The sequence below is a fragment of the Pseudorca crassidens genome, chromosome 17 (assembly GCF_039906515.1).
Source record: "Pseudorca crassidens isolate mPseCra1 chromosome 17, mPseCra1.hap1, whole genome shotgun sequence".
Classification (NCBI taxonomy): domain Eukaryota; kingdom Metazoa; phylum Chordata; class Mammalia; order Artiodactyla; family Delphinidae; genus Pseudorca; species Pseudorca crassidens.
This window is the reverse complement of record NC_090312.1, coordinates 13825484-13842638: the sequence shown is the minus strand read 5'-3', so window position 1 is coordinate 13842638 and position 17155 is coordinate 13825484.

Genomic DNA, 17155 nt, shown 5'->3' with positions numbered 1-17155 from the left:
GGGTGGCTGCCCATGTCCAGTTGATCCTCCCAGTGGTGATGTCCTCTTTACCTGGTGACCCTAGCTATGTTGAACTGAGGAGAGGGACTTGTTGACCAAAGCTGGAACAAACTCTCCCACTTAGGAATTTGACGTTGAAATGAGAGACACAGGAATTAAGATTAGTAGGGGGAGAGTCACGTTTGTGGCATCAGCTTAGCAGAAAAGGCCCACAAACTCCTAATGCTGAAGTCCTGGAAGTTCCCTTAGTTGTTTTCTTGAACTTCGAGTTTAATTGTTCACTTGAATCTGTAACTATTCCAATATCTTTTCACCTGAAGAACAAAAGTTGCTTTCTTTGACTTGCAAACAAACAAATGAGGAAACTTTGAGATATATAGATTCAACGCTCCATGGAGCTCCCTCAGGGAGAATCTTGTATCGTGGAGTTTTCCGCTCTTAAGCAGGTCCTGTAATTCATTCATTTATTAAGCTGGTTTTAGTGAGCACATTTTGTTTTAGTATTGCTAAGTATTAGGATTATGCAGGTGATTCAGACACAATTCCTGCCTTCAAGGAGCTTGAGTCTTACAGCCAAGAGATTTATGTGCCAGATTCAGAAGAGAAAGGGATTAGGTTAATCTGAGTTTGGGTGAAGTGAGTGGGTGAATGGTGGTACCATCAAGTATTGTTGGATATGGGCAAGAATTGTGGTCTTCAGAGAAGCAATCTAGAAGTACCCTTCTAGTGAGAGGTCAAACTTTTTTTTGCCTTCACACCTCTCAAAGTACCTCCAAATGATTCCATTTGAAACAAAACAAACATAAAATTTGGAAATGGTGATCTTTGGGGCTGATGAAAATAACATTAGAAATATGTGCTATTCTATTTATTTGTTAAAGGGGATAACATACACCTCTCCCAGTTTTGTTTATTTGATTTTTATGTTTTAGTATGGTATCATATTTTTAAGTACAAAGAATTTTTCCACTCTGGCCACTCTTAATTTTGCTTTAATTTTGGAATACTTATATCCTAGTTGATCTTTTCAATTTTATTTCTCACTATTTCTCTATAAACACTTTATACTCCACATGCTAGCATCCTTTACATACTCCATATATTTCTCCCTCTGTGTCTTTGTTCATGCTGTTCTTCTCCCCTTTGCCTGAAACAATACCTTCTCATGATTTCATGTATAAATCATTCTTGGGTTTTGAAATTCAACTAAAATGTCAACCACTCTATGAAGAAATTTTTATCACCTTTCAACTGGGAATTCTTCTTTCAAATTCCCAAACAGGTTATCTGTACTTCTTTTTACAAATTTTATTACTTGATGCCTCATGTAGTTATTATTTTCAGCAATTTTCTGGCTTTTTAGAGCTGTTTGAGTGCACTCAAGCAGAATGTTCTAGAGAGTCTGTCTCATCTCTTCCATAGAAGCCCCTGCCCAAGACTTTGGGAGGTCTTCTGAGATTGAGAAAAAATACATATTCTTTTAAGCCCTGATACGTGAAATGTAGATTTTCTAGCTGACTTGATGGGTAAAATGAAAAAGAGATGGATTTCTGAGAAGGAATGAGGTAACATGAGCCTTGAATGTAGACAATAGGAAAGAAAGACTAAAGAGAGCAGAACAGATCAGTTGAGGTAATCAGACATAGACACCTTAATGACTAAGCCAACACAGGGAAAAAAAGGACAAGGAAGAAGAAGAGCAGGCTGGGTATTAGAGTGATGACCCAAAGTAGAAAATGTATGATAGTTTGGGTTCCTCAGGGAGCAGTCAGATATGGAAATTAGCATGTAGATGTTTTCTTGTGGGGTGTTTTGGGAATCAGTACACGTGGAAAATAATGGAAGGAAATAGGATTGGGAAGTGGGAGATGTCATACTTCAGTGCAGTCAGCTGACCCTGTGGGGAAGTCTAAAGATGAGTTGACGCTTCAGAGTTGTCCTGAATTGGGCCAAAAGGTATAAGCCTTTATCCTCCAGTATCAAGTAGTCCTTGGATGTAGGCCACCCCAGGAAGGGGCACGCCCTCTGTCAAGGTGACTCCTTGCAGCAGAGGTACTCTCAAAAGGGATTGACAGGGCTTCCCTGGTGGCGCAGTGGTTGGGAGTCCGCCTGCCGATGCAGGGGACACGGGTTCGTGCCCCGGTCCGGGAGGATCCCACATGCTGCGGAGCGGCTGGGCCCGTGAGCCGTGGCCGCTGGGCCTGCGCGTCTGGAGCCTGTGCTCCGCAACAGGAGAGGCCACAATGGTGAGAGGCCCGCGTACCGCAAAAAAAAAAAAAAAAAAAAAAAAAGGGATTGACAGATGAGGTTGGGTAGTAAGTTTTTGACTATGGAAGGGAGACCTGGGCAGTGCACCAGAATGTCCAGCCTGAGGTGTTTGTGAGCCTAGGGGCCATGTGGGTGAACTGGAAGACAAAGTAATGAGGTTATAAAATTAGCTTTCAGCTTCTGAACCTTGGACCTAAGTAGCCTCAATAGGATGTAGTTTCCATCAATCACTACACTGGTGACCAAGATTATCATATCAAATAGTGACCTCCATTTCTGATGGGAACAATGACAGACAACCCAACAATATAGGCACAGTGCCTTGCACATAGTAGATTATTCAGTAAATGACTGTTGAGTGAATGAATGGCCAACTAACCCTGCTGAAATCCTAGAGAGCTGAATATTCTGTTATATTTTATGAATCTCTCCTCATTGCCTTTGAAGTCTCTTGCATTGTCTTCCCCTTAAATCCTGGTTTAAACCAGCACTGTACACCTTCATGGTCATAAGCTTGAGTTATTTTTTTTTTCTTTTTAGATTTGGAAGATACCTCTTCTGTACATTGTCTCTCCTCTTTGGCATTGAAGAGAGCTTTGCTCCTTTGTTCTTTGTGCACCTGAGGGATGTGTGTATGCATGTTTGCATACATGGGATCTTCAGCCCACCTTTCTCCTGGCCTGGAGTGACAGTTTCTCATTTACAATGCCCCATCTTTACCATCCAGGCACAGGCAGATCCTTGTGAAAACTCAAATAAAAGTACATAGAAACGAGAAGCGGGTTCTTAGCAATGTCCTTTGGCCAGCTACCTGGATCTTACTTGAGCCTTTCCTACATGAATCTAAGCCTTGAGTGGCCTAGGGCTTGTTTCCCAGCTTTGGTAAAATCTAGACAGAATGGGAAAGTCATGAATTCAAAAGATGAAAAATTAATTTGAGGCTCAAAACAGATAGTCCTAGGGAGTCGTAGTTCCAAGAAGAGTAAAAGGTGATGAATTACAAATTAATTAACCTTTGCTAATCCCAAATTTTCTCATCTGTAGAGATAATAGCACCTAATTCATATATATTATTGGACTAAATGCAATAATATGTGTAAAGCACTTAGCATAGTAGCTGGTTCTGTAGTCTTCAATAAACTGACATTTTATTGTTTAATATTAACAATTATTATTACAATTCAAGAATTAAGTATAGAGTAATGCATTAAATAAAATACTAATATCCTTAGAAGTAGCTAAAGATATGGACAAAGATAGTAGGCAATGGTGGCAAAGATGAAGTGGGCTTCAAGTCAGTAGAGAATAGATATTTGTCATATACTTGTAAGACAAAGAGATGGGACACTGGACTGAAGACTCAGGATAGCTGGTATTCATCAAGCATTTTCCCATAGTGATTTTAGGCAGATATTTCATTTGACCAAGGATCCGTAGAATCATATTTAAAATAATATTATGGAACAGATATTACTGTTCGCTGCGTTTTTCTCGTATTCCTTTATATTTCTCAGCTTCCCTCATAGTTCAGTTGTGAATAGTTCAGAAGTCATGTGTATATAAGATAAGATGTGTGATCTTCCAATTATTTCTGCCCTTGCCGTGGTGATTGTGGAGAATATGGATTGAGATAAAGAATCCACAAGATGGAAGCAGATTGAAATACCTGAGTTACCACATGGAAGAGTTGCATTAGGGAGATACTGAACTTTCAATGTGAACAACCTATTATGAGAACAGTAAATACAGGTTACAAGTTAAGCCATTGAGATTGTGTGTTTATTTATTTGTTAATGGAACGTAATATAGCCTACCCTGCCTGACACAAATGACATAGGATTAGCTGACATATAAGACTCAAGCTTTAATGGTTCTCGTTCTGACCACTAGGATGATTGGAGAATGGGGACACACTGTACATGAACATAACTCTATCCTGTGTGTTGCCACTCTGGATCTTAGGAGTCACTTTATAAAGACTTCACGTCACACAGGTGACAGTTGGGGACCATGACAGTAATCTTGACTTTTATTTATTTTTTAACGCATACACATGTATATGTGTGTATGCATGTTCTTTTGGCATGAATAAATATTTCTGTTACTTCTTTTAACCACTTTGCATTCTTGTATACTCTAACTCAAAATGAGATTAATAAGCAAAGGCCCAGTGAACTCATTTTAAATTTTTTAAAAAAATTATTTATTTTTAATAAATTTATTTTTTATTGAAGTGTAATTGATTTATAATATTTCAGGTATACAGCAAAGAGATTCAGATATATACATATATATATTTCAGGCTCTTTTCCATTATAGATTATTATAAAATATTGAATATAGATCCCTGTGCTATACAGTAGGTCCTTGTTTTTTATCTACTTTATATATAGTAGTGTGTATCTGTTAATCCCAAATTCCCAATTTATTCCCCCTGCTTTGTCTTTGATAACCATAAGTTTGTTTCCTATGTCTATAAGTCTATTTGTTTTGTAAATAAATTCATTTGTACCATTTTTTAAGATTCCATGTATAAGTGATATCTTATGATATTTGTCTTTGTCTTAGTTCACTTAGTATGATAATCTCTAGGTCCATCCATGTTACTGCTAATGGCATTATTTCATTCTTTTTTTATAGCTGAGTAATATTCCATGTATATATATACTACATTTTCTTTATCCATTCATCTGTCTATGGACATTTAGGTTGTTTTCATGTCTTGGCTATTGTAAATAGTGCTGCTATGAGCATTGGGGTGCATGATCTTTTCAAATTAGAGTTTTTATCTTTTCTGTATTTTTTTAAAAATACCAACTTTGTGAAAGAGAAACCTGGGAGAAAATTATTAAATTAGGATTCAGTAAGGCAGAAGAGGTGGAATGATTCAAGGACTTACTTAAAATTGATAGAGATAATTATAAAGCTTTGCATTTAAGTTAAAAAAATAAGTAGATATGTATGGATATATACAATTAGCATGTTGTGTCTAATACACAGATGATGTGCAAATATTAGGAAGTTCCAATTTGCAAAGTCAGTGTGAACAATGTACATTCTGACAATAACAACCACACACAATGCACACACACACACACGCACACACACAGATACACGCATACTCAAACTCTAAATCTATGCAAACTTTAACTGTATTAATAATATTAGAGCTAAATAGCTACAAGCTGGAGTTTTGAAACAAAATATCTCTTATTATCTGGATAAATTCAGAAAAGTTATTTTCTATCTCTAAACCTCAATTTTCTAACTTGTGAAAAGGAAATAACAGTGCAGTTAGTTACCTATTTTATGGGATTATTCTGAGGAGTGATCAATAATGATGTATCTAAAATGCATAACATAATGCCTGGCATAGAGGAAGCACTAATAAAAGTTATCTGCCAATGTAATTAAATAGTTTCAGAGAAAAGACTATCCTCATATGATAGAAGATTGTTTACCTTTCTGACTGACAGCACCATGTGTTTGAGATGATGTTAAGGTAACTTCTGTGTTGACGTGATAGTTTGGACCAGATTACTTCCCATTAGAAGATTATTTGAAAATATATTTACTTGACACCTACCTTTCATAAAGAGGCTTTCCTATAGAGCTAAGCATACTGCCACAGTCTGAAAAATTGGCATTGGTTTCTGCCTTTCTGCACCCAGCACAGCAGAGACGTCACTTGCTCACTTCTCAAAACGGGCAAGCTAAAAGTCTGATTTCCTACAGAAGAGTGGGAAGGGACATAATGGCTGTCATCATCATTTGGGATTTTTTTTTTTTTGGCGGTACGCGGGCCTCTCACTGTTGTGGCCTCTCCCGTTGCGGAGCACAGGCTCGGGACGCGCAGGCTCAGCGGCCATGGCTCACGGGCCCAGCCGCTCCGCGGCATGTGGGATCTTCCCGGACCGGGGCACGAACCTGTGTCCCCTGCATTGGCAGGCGGACTCTCAACCACTGCGCCACCAGGGAAGCCCTGGGCTTTTTTTATATAAGTTCACAGTGCACAATTTTTTTTTGGAAGGAGTAAGATCTGTTTTCTAAATGCCTAATAATGTGTAAAAAATGAAAACCTTTTGTCTCTTGCACACAGTAATTGAAGGACTGACTTAAAATATGTTCTTCTTATTAGAATTAACACTAATCAAAAGAAAGTTCAAGTGGCTATATGGAGACAAAGTAAACTTCAAAACAAGAAATATTACCAGCTGTAAAGAGAAACATTTCAAAATGACAAAGGGGTCAACCCCCCAAGAAAACATATGAATTCTGAATATATGTGCTTCTAGTGGATAAATAAGATACATATATACAAAAGAATGTTACTCAGCCATAAAAAGAATGAAATAATGCCATGTGCAGCAACATGGATGGACCTAGAGATTGTCATACTGAGTGAAGTCAGACAGAGAAAGACAAATATCATATATTGCTTATATGTGGAATCTAAAAAATGGGACAAGTGAATTTATTTACAAAACAGAAGTAGAGTCACAGATGTAGAAAACAAACATAGTTACCTGGGGGAAGGGGGAGAGGGATAAATTGGGAGACTGGGATTGATATATACACACTACTATATACAAAATAGATAACTAATAAGGAGCTACTGTATAGCACAGGGAATTCTACTCAATACTCTGTAGTGACCTGTATGGGAAAATAATCTAAAAGAGTGGATATATGTATATGTGTAACTGATTCACTTTGCTGTACAGCTGAAACTAATACAACATTGTAAATCAACTATACTCCAATAAAAATTATTAAAAAAATAAATATATGTGCTTCTACAATGAAAGCTTTGAAATACATGAAGCTTCATGAAAAACATGAAGTGTTTTTTTCAGTAAAAATGAAATTTATTTATATTTACAATAATGAGGTACATATAATGTTGCGGCGTACATTTTTTTAAAAAGTTATCTTGTTATAATCATTTTTTCCCTAGTCTATAATCTTTTTCTTTTTTTTTTTTAAATTAGGGTATAGTTGTTTTACAGTGTTGTGTTAGTTTCTACTGTACAGCAAAGTGAAGTATAGCTCCCTGTGCTATACAGCAGGTTTTCATTAGTTATCTATTTTATACATAATTAGTATATATATGTCAATCCCAATCTCCCAATTCATCCCCAACCCCCCCCTTCCCCCTTTGGTGTCCATAACATTTTTTCTCTACATCTGTGTCTCTGTTTCTGCCTTGCAAACCAGTTCATCTGTACCATTTTTCTAGATTCCACATATATGTGTTAACATATGATATTTGTTTTCCTCTTTGACTTACTTCACTCTGTTAGGTCCATCCATGTCTCTACAAATGACCCAATTTCATTCCTTTTTAAGGCTGTGTAATATTCCATTGTATATATGTACCACATTTCCTTTATCCATTCGTCTGTTGATGGACATTTAGGTTGCTTCCATGATCTGGCTATTGTAAATAGTGCTGTGATGAACATTGAGGTGCATCTGTCTTTTTGAATTATGGTTTTCTCTGGGTATATGCCCAGAAATGGGATTGCTGGGTCCTATAGTAATTCTATTTTTAGTTTTTTGAGGAACCTCCATACTGTTCTCCATAGTGGCTGTATCAATTGACATTCCTACCAACAGTGCATGCAACAGTGGTTTTTAAAGAGCAAGTTTTTAACTTTTTAATGTACAACTTGTCAAATTATAGTTTATACTTTTTGCATCTTTTCTAAAGAACAATGTCATGAAGATTTTCTCCCATGATTTCTTTTAGAAGTTTTATAGTTGTAGCCCTATGATCCATTTCAAGTTAAATCTTGTATAGGGTTTTGTTAATATGTAAGGACTTTGTTAAAATATTTGCATATTAATATCCAAATATCTCAAAATCATTCATTGAAAAGGTTATCCTTTCCCCTATTTTATTATCTTGGGATCTTTGTTGAAAATCATTTGACCATATATGTGTGTCCATTTCTTAACTCTCTATTCTGTTCCATTGATCTGTGTATTTATCCTCATGTAAATATCACACTGATTACTGTAGTTTTATATTGGGTCTGGAAATAAGGTAATAGGAGTCCTCTAACTTTTTTTTTTCCAAAATTGTTTTGGCTCTTTTGAGTCTTTGCATCTCCATATAAATTTTAGTTTCAGTTTGTCAGTTTCTACAGAAGTGTCTGCTGGGTGGGGGGTAGAATTGCATGGAATATACTAGTCAACTTTGGGAAAATTTATACCAGAATATGAATGTAAAAATACTTTAATATTCCATTATATTTTCTGGCATTTCCTCTTTTTAGTGTTTTTCATTCATTCTTGTAGATCTGGGTTTCCATCTCAGATTATTTTCCTTTACACTGAAAAAAAAGATCTTTTAGCATTTCTTATAGGGATGATCTACAAGGGTTAAATTTTCCACCTTCTCTCTTAAAATGACTTTATTTCGCCTTTATTTTGGAGACTGTGCTCTATTTAGACTTTTGGGTTGATAGTTATTTTGTTTTGTTTTTTCCTTTAAGTTCTTTACATTCTTCCATTGTTTCATGGATTCTACTTTTTGCTAGTAAGAAAATCAACCAACAATCTTATCTTTGTGTATCAGTAAATAATGTCTCTTTTATTCCCTTTTGCTACTTTTAAGGTTTTCTCTTTACCTTTGGTTCTCATTAGTATGGATATGATGTGCCTATAGGTGTGGTTTGCTTTGGTTATATCCTGCTTCAGATTTATTAAGCTTCTTGGAATTGTGAGTTGATATATTTCATTTTTGGAAAACTACTGTCCATAATTTTGTCAGATAATTTTTCTCTCCTAGTTTGCCCCTCCTCTCTTTCAGCAGCTTAAATTCACGTATGTTAGAGACTTTGATGTCCAGATGATATCTCATCCCCTTGATTTTTCCCACTCCTTTGCTCTTTGTGTTTCAGTTTAGGTGATTTCAACTGACCTGCCTTCAATTGACCTAACTTTTTTCCTTTGCTAATCCTGTCTCATGATAATCTCTTTAAATAGATTTTGCATCTATAATATCGTATCAGGTTTTTCATTTTTATTTTTGTAGTTCCCATTTTAAAATTCTATTTCCTCTCTTTTTAAAGTGTGCTTACTGCTTTCCACTAGATTCTTTAAATATTTCAAAGTCTCTATATGATATACCACTATCTGGGACATGTTTGCACCTTCTTTGTTATCTTGATTCTTTATTATCATGACCTCACATTTCCTTGATTCTTCAAGTATCTCCTAATTGCTATTTTATTTCAGATATTATGTGTAAATAACTGTAGAGACTGAGATAATGTTTTTCCAAGAAAAGGTCATACATCTTTTTCTCTCAGGCTGCTAATGTGGAAGCCTGAGCCAATCTAACCTGTAGCTGAGCTGGGTCTTGAATTTATGTTTATTTTATTTAAATTCAGAACACTGACCACCACCAGCTTCTAATGATTTGAGATTAGGATTTAGGAACTTTTCTTCAACTGGCTGGAAGTCTGAGCACCTCGACTCTGGAGATCTCCTTGTGGTTGATAGCCCATCAACTGGCCTTCCCGACTATGGGAAAGTCTCCCTTTGCATTACAGATTTGGGAGCTTCTTTCAAGAATGTTCCTAGATTTCTGCTTTTCTGGGACGCTAAGCTCTTTCTACCACCTATTTCAGCCTTTAGAGACCTGTTCATGCTGTGAAGGTTTGGAGAGGATTCCAGAAGATTCTCTCAGTCTTCCACCGCATCTCCAGCACCTTCTGTCTTACACTCTCCTTCTCTGCTCCAGTCTTTGTCATCCACTGTCTCATGCTTGGTACGGGCTTGAAGTGCCTCAAAGGGGTTTCTCAGTTCTCACTCCGAATACTGATGGGTAAGTGCAGACTCATTCTGTGGCTGAGACTCCAAACCTTCACATCAGCTCACTCTGCTATTAGAACTTCACTAAACATCTTGCTGTTCCTTCCTTATCCACCAGTGTGGGGTTCTGCCTGCTCCTGCCATATGTCACTGATGAAAGCAACAAAAGCACTGTTCTCATTTAGAAGGACTTGTCACTATCTGGAATTGAGTTTGCTTAGGTTTTAGTATCAGATTTCTAATGAGTTCTCTGATGATAGCAGCTATGATTTTGTGGTTTATACAGCTTGTTCTTATTACTACTGTGAGAATGATGGATTCTTATAACTTTTTGTGTCCTAACTGAAATCCTGTAATTCCATATTACCACTATTGTTGTTTAATATTTTACTACCTGGGTTAAGTGTTGACAGATAATGGTCAGCAGACCAAATCCAACTGGCTGTATGTTTCTATAGCCTGTAAGCTAAGAATGGGTCTTACATTTTTAAGAGTTGGGGAAGGGAAAGGAGAAGGAGAAGAAGGAGGAAGAGGAGGTAGCACAGACCATGCATTCCCCCCAAAGCTTGAAATATTTAGTATCTAACCCTTTACAGGAAATAATTACTGACTCCTGACCTAGGCTGTGCCAATTTCTGTGCTATAGGATTTTTTTTCTGTGAGAAAGAATGATAAGCATTTTGTAATATGGCTGCACACATGGAGCAGAGAAAGCAATGTAGGGGAGAGAAGATATGGAACATGGGAGTGGGGTGACTGAATGGTGCAGGACGCATGGGCTGTCCTTGAAACAGCTCTTCTGTGGCTTCGATTCATAGAGGCGCGTATGAGATATAAAATCTCTCTTGAATGATTTCCTGAAATAGTTCTTTTGGCATTTTGGTTGGGGATATAGTATTGCCCAAACAATGTTGTCGTGTTTTGGGGACACTTTAATTTGTATTATATGGAATCTTGGCCCTGGCACCCTTAGTAGCAATGGTGGACAAACAGAATTAACTCTGTACAAATTCTGTGAAGAGAAGTCACTGACTCAGCATCCCACTCAAATGACTTCATGTCTGGGCTGACCAAAAACACCCGTTGTGATGTCTGTGCTGTGGAGATTGGGTCCTGACAGACACAATGACCCTTTATCTAAAGCCATCCAAATCCTTTTTCCTGCCTTTATGCTTCCTTAGTTATCTCTGCTCCAGATAGCCAGGTAATGACTGCCAAAAATAGAAACAGCAGAATCAGGGGCACTGTCACTGTGTTAGGGGCACATCATTTAAACATGATAGAGGGAAGTTAGAAATTTGTCACTCCATGTCCCTCCAAACACTTTTGTTTCCTTCTGTTCACAAATTATATTTGTTTCATGTCTGCAATCTTTTGCCAGGTTTAAGGAAGTGAGAAGAGGAACTTTTCTCATGCTTGTGTACCAGGCCATCAATCAGTGAGATTGTGATGAGCATTTATTAAATACTAAGACTGGTGGGGTTGTTGCCTTCAAAACCCTCCAACGTTCTAGTTGCTCTAATAACCGTTCATGTACTTCTTTTTGTATAATCCTCATCACAACTCTAAGAGTCATTTACCGCTATTACCATCATGATCATGATCATTGTCAATTCTATTTTATAGATCAGGAAACTGGGACTGAGAGAGATTCAGTAAATTGCCATGTATTATGCAGCTAGATGTGTAAACCTGGGTCTCAAACCAGGACGTTAGATTCTGGTACCCGAATTCCGGATTCTGGGCTCTGGCCTCTGCACCGCAGCTGTATTTCAAACCCATAGCTTTCTCTTGGGCCTAGTTTGGAATAATTAAATGATGTGATTATTACCATCACTTTTTAAAGGCTGTTAGTGTACTGGTGCTTTTATAATAGCTGCATTCTAGCACACCTGTAGGAGTCAGTTATCTAACATCTGCCCTTCAGAGGTCCAAGAATTTCTCTTTTTCAGTGCCAGTGGATTTGAAGCCACAGAGTTTAGCACCCACATAGATTCCTAGAATACTGAAGAAAGAAAATTTGCCATATGATTCCCACTGTAATTACTGGTCTAATGTAGCACACAAACCAAAGACTTGATTACTAGAAACTTTTCTGATAATATGAGAAAATCATTAATTACTAGGGATCAAAGACTGCCTAGAAATCATTTCATCATACTCCATTGATTTGTGGATGAGGAATCTGAAGTTCAGAGTGGTTAGGCAGTATGTCCAAAATCATTTACTTGCTCATGATGAGACTTATACCCCTATTTTCCAACTCAAAGCCTAGTACTCTTTCTATAGCTGCATGAGATACTGCAGAATTGCCTCTTGTGAGCATTGTAAATTACATGAATGCAATTATATTCATTCAGCATCTGTCAAAAAAAGGCAGAAGAAATTGATAATTTTAAAATGGTACCCTGACTTAACTCCATAGCATGTCCTAGAGTGAGCATAGCTGTGGTTTGGAGTCTGTGCTTCCCTTCGATAATCTCAAGTCTTAAGGCCCACCTTGTCTCTTATTGACCATCTTCTGCCTCTTGGTATGGTTCCGGTGGCTTAAAATTTGCATTTTTTTGTGTGTAAATCTAAGCCTAGTACTTCGTTGCTCAACCAAAGAAACAACAATCTCCTTAAAAACTGAAGGAAAAAAAACTGGTTGTGTTGGCCATAAGAGAGTTGACAATTGTATGGGTACTGGTTTCCAAAATTATTTTGGAATAGATAATAGATTTTCAAGGAGAATTAATGCTGAGCACAGTTTTCTTCCTTTGCATTGATTTTAGAATATAAGCTTTACCTCTCCCCCTTCCTACTCCTGGTAGGATGGGATTCCACCATCTCCTTATTAACAATGGCCCCTATTCTCCAGTAATGTATGGCTTAATACTTAGAGGGGAAATATGTTTATTAAATAATAAAACTCTTATTTAAATGTTACTCCCCTTTAGATAACATTTTCTTCTCTTTTCCTATAGTCATAATTGTCAGTCTAGTTCATTTGGGAATTCAACAGCTACATTAGCCAACCCTCACTATGGCCTGCTCTCTTCTTTAAATCTTTTTATGATTAATACATTTATGCCTTATTTTTATACCTAGATTTTAAGTTACTTGAGGATCAATGTCTTTTACCTTGTATCTTATTTCAATACTGTCTTGTATACATAAGGCATCCAATAAATACCTCCTTTTCTGAACAAATGTCTGGAGACATATCTCAATAGATGTAGCATGATTAAACTCTTAAGAATCAGGATTTTGTTAAGTAGTTTATATACATCATTTCAAAAGTTCTAAGAGTTAAGAAATTTTGAAGTGGAAGGAACAACTCAGATCTGGAAGCTGAGCCTGGGAAAGGTTTAGTGAGTTGCCAAAAATCAGACTAGTGAGTGTGGAGTGGGGCCTCTGATTCTGCATGCTGTGTACTGGAAAGGGTGATCATGATCCATCCGCTAGTGGATACACACTACTGCTGCTCGCTGAGACGCGAGATCAGGCAGGCCTTGCACAAGCTGTTCCCTCTACCCGGGACATCTTTTGTAGCCATCATTCATTTGTCAAGATCAGGTTAAATGTCTCCCCCTCTGTGAAACTATCATCAGGCAAATTATGCCTTGCAAGTATGCACTATTTTCCATCACTCCATCACAGCCCTGTCAACCCTCACGGTAAATATCTGTCTACTTGTCTGTTTTCTTCAAATGAAAGACTGTGTTCATCTACTCTTATCAGCAACTCCAATAATGTAGTTAATTTAAATAATGAACTGAATTTGCCCCTTTACTATGTGATTTCCTTCCTATAATCCCTTAAGAAAAAAAGTATCCAACCTTCAACTGTGTGGCCACAAAATTCCTCACTGATCTATAGAATCTAAAGTCCCATGCAGCTCAAAGATTCCTTGTGTTTGGCGTGGTCATTCAGAGGTTGAGAAGTCACAGCTGTACTACTGCATTTTCTTCCACATTAGTCAGGGAGGTTAGAAATCCAATCGTTTTTCAGGCTTTGCCTTGTGGGGCTCTGAAAGTGCTATATACAACAAGCTTATAAATTATCTCACCTCCAAACCCTAGTGAGCTAACTAGAGGTGATTACATCTCTAAGGCAATGTTCACAGTTATCAGATGGTTCCTTTGGCCTTGGCCCTGATTGCCCCCGAGCATAGCATAGCTACCTTCGAGCATAGCAGTGGGAGATTTCCCTCACATATTTCTATATGCTTCCAGGAGGTGAAGTGGTCATGGGTTAGATGGCAAAGGAGCACACTAGACCCTCAATCACTGGGTGTCCAGAGTAGAGGGAAGCAAGGTGCCCTAGCTGAGTGGACTTTCTTGGCATTTGCATGTGCACAGTTGGGTTTGGTGACAACAAGGTGCCCCAGCTTCTAGGCTTTGAAGGAGCTGGCAGGTAAGAAGGATCAGTTTCTGCAAAGCCCTGGCAGATCTTTGTAACCTTGTGGAGAGATGCTGATGACTCTGGCCTTTGGTCTTCTATAGCAATGCCTGGGAAAGTTGTCCAGTCCCAGCAGCCTGAAGTCAAAGGAAGCCCTGCTAAGTGGTCCCACGATTCCAGGGACCTATAGCTTTGGCATACAAGGGCCTCAAGGAACCTTTAAAACCCTCAAGACTTCTCTACTCCCCAGACTTCAAAATAGTATTGATTTCTCCTTCCCCTTTCACTCTGTCAGGACCAAACAGGTGCCAACCCCTCAGCATCACTTGAGGACATCATTTCAATATGTTCTCTCCTCTCCAGTTCCCGTGTTTCCCTCTTCCCTGTCTCTGCTGCTCATGCTGTCCATCAGTTTCCTCCCTGCTCTCCCTTTCTCTGGCCTCTGCCTAGATTTCCTTATAATCTTGCAACACACACCTGCCATTTGGCTTTCCAAATTAGAGAACAATATTAAAGAAAGAGGAGGTGTTTACAGTCAAACATACATGATTCACAGGGCCTGATAATTACCAGGTACAACCCCCTTGACCTCCAGGTTTTAGAGTGGGTCAGATATGTCCCCATTACTAACATTATATAATAATTGCCAAATTCAAGTTCTTACTCTGTGCCAGACAGTATGCTGTGAGCTGTACCGATATTATGTCAAATACTCTGTATGCCCATGGTATGATATGCATATATGTATCCACCACTGCATTCATACGGGGTAGATGCATTCTTAGGTACTTAATTAAAGCTTATTGATAAGTGAAATGCTCTTACATCTACAAAGACCCTGTTTCCAAAAGGCCATATTCATAGGCACTGGGGGTTACAACTTGGGCATATCTGTGTGGGAAATGCAGTTGAACCCACAACAGTCATCAAGGCTGGTTGAACAATGAGAGACACTCACTCCCATGCAGCCAGGCTTAGCACATGAGCATGGGGGTGATACACATTTTAGATTTTAGATTAATTGGAGTTTTATATCTAAGTACCACTAAATATAAATTGTCCCACTCCTCCAGTAGGAGGCTTCATCTTAGATAATAAAGAAGTGAAATCACTATAGATATATACATATATATATATGTATTACTTTGCTGTATACCTGAAGCTAACACAATATTGTAAATCAACTATATTTCAATTTAAAAAAGTGAAAGCACTAAGATAAATCATGTTCTGACTCAAGACCCGATGCTGTGAGCCTGTGCAAATCACGTAAACTTTCTGAGTTTCCATTCCCTCATCAGTATGATTGAGAGAAAAAATATGCCCCTATCTTCCTGGTAGGGTTGTCTAAGATTATAGATACGTAAATACTATGAAACTATACAGAGCTTACAAGGAATGGCCACTTCCTCCAAAGGCCCTATTCATTAATCTCAATTCCAGTTTTCAGGCTTCTTCATTGACTTGCTGTGGTACAAAAAGCCCTTTTCTACTAGAAGTTTGTCCTGTGTTGGGCCTTAAATGCATAGAACTTTCCAGACTGTGAACAAGTCAGTGAGCGTGATTGACTCCTGGTGAGCTGCTGCTCACCTCGACCCAAGGGTCTTTCTTTTTCTCGGAGGCTGGACACCTTGCCAATCACTCCCTTTTGGTGAGTCACACCGTGGCCTTGAAGGCATTCTCTGCTTGACCCAGTGCCTTGCCACCTCTTTATGCTCCCACTCACCACTTTCTTCTCATCCTTTCTGACTCTCACCTCGGCAGTGGCAGCAAGGCAGTGACAGCAAATGGCAGTTGACTTGCCAGGTGATGGAGGATTGGAATGATTTCTCTTCTGTCAGTGTCTCCAGCAACTTTGCCTTCCTGTGTGGCCTTATCTCTTCACACGCACATGCACAAACCAAAACTAGAACGTGTCCTCAGTGCTTGGCTAGAGGAGGCATTTGTATCAAATTAATCAAAGAAGTCCCAGGCTATAAGGATTTCCTAGAGTTGGAAAGACATCCCAAAGCCTTTTACCTACGGCAGAGGCCCAGGCTTTGCGATAGACCTTGGCCTTGAATGAGTTACAAAATGTCTCTGAGCTGAAGTTCCCTCATCAAGAAAATGTGAATAATTACAGAACTTTCGTCATAGTTCCTTGCACAAGTAGCTACTGAACTGTAGGTGCTTAATAGATGTTGAATGAATGATCAGGTGGGGAATGAATGATAATGCCAGCAAAATACTTAACACAGTGAATGGTGCAAAGTAGGTGCTCAGTGCACAAGGCTATTTATTACTGGCAGCTGAAGTACTGCTTCAGTCCAGATAGCTGTCCAGGCCTCTTGCTTTTGCTTCCTTGTCATAAGAACTTCGCAGAGTGATTAAGAGCTTAGGCTGTAAAGCTGAATTCTCTGGATTTGAATCTTGACTCAACCAGCTGGGTGACCTTGGGTAGTTAGTTATCCTTTTTCTGCTATTGTTTCCTCACAATAATGAGGATAATAATATGTAGTTCATACAATTATGAGGATTAAATGAGTTTATATGTGTTGTGCTTAAAATAGTACCTAACAGGTAATAACTCAGTGAAGTTAATGTCTACTTTTTAATTATTATTAGCATCTGTCTAGCTTAGTTCTTAGAAAGTCCTGACACAGGGAAGATTACCCCAAAGGCATTCTCCTAGGCACGTCAT